The sequence below is a fragment of the Ovis aries genome, chromosome 18 (genome assembly GCF_016772045.2).
Source record: "Ovis aries strain OAR_USU_Benz2616 breed Rambouillet chromosome 18, ARS-UI_Ramb_v3.0, whole genome shotgun sequence".
NCBI classification, from domain to species: Eukaryota; Metazoa; Chordata; class Mammalia; order Artiodactyla; family Bovidae; genus Ovis; species Ovis aries.
In genome coordinates this window covers 31,471,556-31,476,841 of record NC_056071.1, presented here as the reverse complement: position 1 = coordinate 31,476,841, position 5,286 = coordinate 31,471,556, and positions in this window count along the sequence as shown.

Below are 5,286 nucleotides of genomic sequence, written 5' to 3'. Positions count from 1 at the left end.
GGCGCAGGCGCAACGCCCTCCCAGAGGGGCGTGGTCGTGTGACATCACAGAAGTCCGCTCCGCCCTCCTGCCCAACCCACTGTGGAGCCTGGTGGTCGGTCATTCACTTCCCTCTGCTTGCTTATTCCTTGTGTCTGTGCTCCAGTGGTCGGCGAGGCACCGAGGAACTTGGAAGACGGAGGAGGGCCTGGAGCCGTTCCCAGCTGCCTCTCCGTCAGATAGGTTACAACACTGTGTTAGAAACTCCTCAAAGTAAACTCCCAAAAGTGGGGCTGGAAACTTAACCCCTTCAGCTTTCTTGGAGGGCAAGTTTGGGAAATACGCCCTGGTTGGGGCAGGGGACAGGAGTTCCAGCCAACGCGGGGAGTGGGGAGTGGAATTCCGACTCAGGGGACTTCGCCAAGCTAGGAAAGGGTTCTGTTGTTAGGGGCCGAGCAGAGAGGATCTTTTCGAAAGAATGGACTGTGCAGCTGTCCCCCATACTAGCTGAGCCCTGCCTCTCTTAGGCCTTGACCCCCGATGTCAAGTTTTATCGTCTTAGGCGTGAGGATCCCTGAGCTCAGACAGGTTTAGGGCCTGAGCTGGGATTAACCTGGGCATCCAGCATTTATTAAATGAATGAGGGAGTTCAGCAATAGAGCCATCAGTATATGGGAGATGGCTGACTCATTCCCCACAAACTCAGGTTATTTATTCATGTCTTTGTGCATTTCTGCTGTAACTGAGTCCAGCCACTCCTCCATACCTTACCCTGGACGAGTACAGGGCTGCTAATTGGTCTTTTGCTGTTCATGTTGTAACCAGAGATTCATTCAAATGGGGCAAAATCACTACGGAACTTTGTTTGAAATCTTTCAGTTACTTTCCATAAAGGTCCATATTCTTAGTTTGACCTCTAAGACTTGTAATATCTACCCTTCACCTATCAATCCTTCCCATTCCTTCTTGTGCCTTCCCCTCCACTACACCCCACGCCTGAGCATCCCAGCCCTCCTAGTGGCTTTACAGGTCCTCAAACTCATTTTTTCCTTTGCCTGCCTCAGGACCTTTGCACTGGACTCTCCCTCTTCTTGGTATGCTCATAGCACGTGCCCTCGTCATCCCCTAGTTAACTCCTACTTATTCTTCAAATCCAGGCTTATGGATCTCTTCCTCAGGAGTAGCCACTCTTATAGATTATATCAGCCCCTCCCCCACAACATAAACCCTGTGCCTTTCCTTCATAATACGTATTGCAGATTGTAATTACATATGTGTAAAGATGGTTATTTATGTCTGTTTCTCCCACTAGACTGTAATCTCCACAAGGGCAGGAATAGCATCTGTTTTGCTCACTGTTGTATTTCTGGCACTAACATAATACCAAGCAGATACCAAGCAGATATTTCATAATTATGAAATATTTACTATTTACCTCATCCACTTTTCTGAGGGTCCAGCTCAACTTTTTTTTTTTTTCCAGGAAACATCCTCAAGTGGAAGAACAGGAGGGATTTATGTTTGTGTGCCCTTAGAAACTTCTTACCCCTAACCCCCCATGGCTACCTCTCTGATCACAGTGTAAGTACACTTGTGTTTCATCTTTACTAGTGACACAAAACATTTCTGTGATCAGACATATAGGGTTTTTTTTTTTTCCCCCACACTAATCAATTTTCTGACATGAGTTGGATGTCATTCAATTCTGTTCTGACACTATCTACCTGGATTTAGCATCAGATCCCACAACTTAAGTAAGTACTCAGTCCCACAAGACTGCCCCCACTTCAGAGACCAATTCAAATCCCAGGGTGTCATCACTTGTACTTCTGTAAATCAAGGTCCCCATCACCCCCCTCCTTAGTTTTAATAATTTGCTAGAATAGCTTCTATAACTCAGAGAAACACATTTACGTATCATTAGGTTGATGCAAAAGTAATTGCCATTTTGCATTGTTGAACTTTGCCGTTTGATATTGGAATACATTCTTAAATAAATGTGCTTATGTGACATCATTTTAATGTGCTTTTCTCGCTTAATGTTTGTGTGTGTGTGTGTGTGTGTGTGTTGGTTTTTGAGGGTTTTTTTGCTAATTACATTACATTTGCTAATTACATTACTTGCTGCTGCTGCTGGTAAGTCGCTTCAGTTGTGTCTGACTCTATGCGACCCCATAGACAGCAGCCCACCAGGCTCCCTCATCCCTGGGATTCTCCAGGCAAGAACACTGGAGTGGGTTGCCATTTCCTTCTCCAATGCCTGAAAGTGAAAAGTGAAAGTGAAGTCGCTCAGTCATGTCTGACTCTTAGTGACCCCATGGACTGCAGCCTACCAGGCTCCTCTGTCCATGGAAGTCTCCAGGCAAGAGTACTAGAGTGGGGTGCCATTGGCTTCTCCTTATTACTTGCTATGTATTATTATTTTAAACTAGGGAAATGATGCTAGACAGAAAGCAAATTCAAGTGATTTTCTGATTTGAGTTCAAAATGGGTTGTAAAGTAGCAGTTAAAACTCGCAACATCAACAATGCATCTGGCCCAGAAACTGCTAATGACTGTTCAGTGCAGTGGTGGTTCAAGAAGTTTTGCATAGGAGACAAGAGCCTTGAAGATGAGGAAAATAGTGGGAAGCCATTGGAAGTTGACAAAAACCAATTGAAAGCAATTATCAAAGCTCATCCAACTACATGAGAAGTTGCTGAAGAACTCAGTGTTGACCATTCTCCAGTCATTTGGCATTTGAAGCAAATTGGAATGGTGAAAAAGCTCAATAACTGGGTGCCTCATGAGCTGACCACAAATCAAAAAAATCATCATTTTGAAGTGTTGTCTTCTCTTATTCGATGCAACAACAGCAAACCATTTCTCAACTGTATTCTGACATGACGAAAAGTGGATTTTATAGGACAATCGGCAATGCCAACTCAGTGGATGGGCCGAGAAGAAGCTCCAAAGCATTTCCCAAAGCCAACTTTGCACCAAAAACAGGTTATGGTCACTGATTAGTGGTCTGGTGCCAATCTGATCCACTACAACTTTCTGAATCCTGGTAAAAACATTACATCTGAGAAGCATGCTCAGCAAATCAATGAGATGCACCAAAAGCTGCAATGCCTGCAGCTGGCATTGGTCAACAGAAAAGGGCCAATTCTTCTACAGGACAACACCCAACTGCATGTCCCACAACCAATGCTTCAAAAGTTGAACAAATTGGGCTATGAAGTTTTGCATCATCTGGCATATTCACCTGACCTCTTGCCAGCTGACTACCACTTCAAGCATCTTGACAACTTTTTGCAGGGGAAAATGCTTCCACAAACAGCAGGAGGCAGAAAATGCTTTCCAAGAGTTCGTCAAATCCCAAGGCATGGATTTTTATGCTGCAGTAAACTGGTTCCAAATTGGGAAAGGAGTACGTCAAGGCTGTATATTGTCACCCTGTTTATTTAACTTACATGCAGAGTACATCATGCAAAATGCCAGGCTGGATGAAGCACAAGCTGGAATCAAGTTTACTGAGAGATATATCAATAATCTCAGATATGCAGATGACACCACCCTTATGGCAGAAAGTGAAGAGGAACTAAAGAGCCTCTTGCTGAAAGTGAAAGAGGAGAGTGAAAAAGCTGGCTTAAAACTCAACATCCAAAAAATGAAGATCATGGCATCCAGTGCCATCACCCCATGCAAATAGATGGAGAAACAATGAAAACAGTAACAGACTTTATTTTCTTGGGCTCCAAAATCACTGCAGATGATGACTGCAGCCATGAAATTAAAATACACTTGCTCCTTGGAAGAAAGCTATGGCCAACCTAGATAGCATATTAAAAAGCAGAGACATTACTTTGCCGACAAACGTCCATCTAGTCAAAGCTATGGTTTTTCCAGTAGTCATGTATGGATGTGAGAGTTGGACTATAAAGAAAGCTGAGTGCCAAAGAATTGATGCTTTTGAACTGCGGTGTTAGAGAAGACTCTTGAGAGTCCCTTGGACTGCAAGGAGATCCAACCTGTCCATCGTAAAGGGAATCAATTCTGAATATTCCTTGGAAGGACTGATGCTGAAGCTGAAACTGTAATACTTTGGCCACCTGATGTGAAGAACTGACTCATTAGAAAAGACCCTGATGCTGGGAAAGATTGAAGGCAGGAGGAGAAGGGGACGACAGAGGATGAAACGGTTGGATGGTATCACCGACTTGATGGACGTGAGTTTGAGCAAACTCCGGGAGTTGGTGATGGACAGGGAAGCCTGGAGTGCTGCAGTCCATGGGATCGCAAAGAGTCAAACATGACTTAGTGACTGAACAGCAATGTGATTTAAAGTTCACAGTCTGAAACTGAAATTATATTTGCATCAGCCTAATATATAGTAAAGAAGGTGATAAAGGATACAGATGAATGCCTAGTTGAAGAGAAACATAAGACAAAATCTGGGTTCTGAGTGCAGGAGCTTCTGTTTTTGTAAAGCTGGGGTTTGTCACCCTTCTGATTAGGCGATGTATTCACCAACACGGAAGCTCTCTAAACTAGCAGTTCAGGATTTTTTTAAAAAATAATATGACTTAAAATTTTTATTAATTTATTTTGGCTGCACTGATTCTTTGTTGCTGCAGTCAGGTTTTCTCTAGTTGTGGCAAGTGAGGGCTTCTCTTCTTTGTGGTGTGCAGGCTTCTCTGGCTTCTCTTGTTGCGGAGCATGGGCTTAGCTGTGCCGCAGCATGTGGAATCCTTCCAAATCAGGGATCGAACCCTTGTCCCCTACACTGGCAGGCAGATTCTTTACCCTGGATCACTAGGGAAGTTCAGTTCAGGGACTTTCAGTGCAGGGAGGTGTCATCATGCAGGCATGATCAACCCTTAATTCAATCTCTCCTCTCACTATAAGATAGAAGATGTGGCTGAAGATTCAAAGCTTCTAATTGTGGCTTCATCTTTCTGGTGACCAGCCCTCATCCCAATGCTATCCAGAAGCCCCCAACAGTTGCCTCATTAGGAAAAAGATGCTCCCATCACCCAGGAAATTCCAAAGGATTTAGGGGTTCTGTGTCAGGAACCAGGGTGAAAGACAAAGTATTAGAACAAAAGATGTTCCGAGTAGTCTCACTGCTTAGGATATTACAAGATTTTAGGAGCTCTGGCCAGGAGGCAATGATTCTATGACAGTATGACAGGCAGCATGCAGACATCTTTGCTGTCTGCAGCCTGAGAGGAGAGCGGTCCACACAATATGGGGCTGTCTTCCCACCACCTTGTCTGCCCAGCCTAGGACATTGCTGAACTAGGAAGAATGAATGGAATTCTA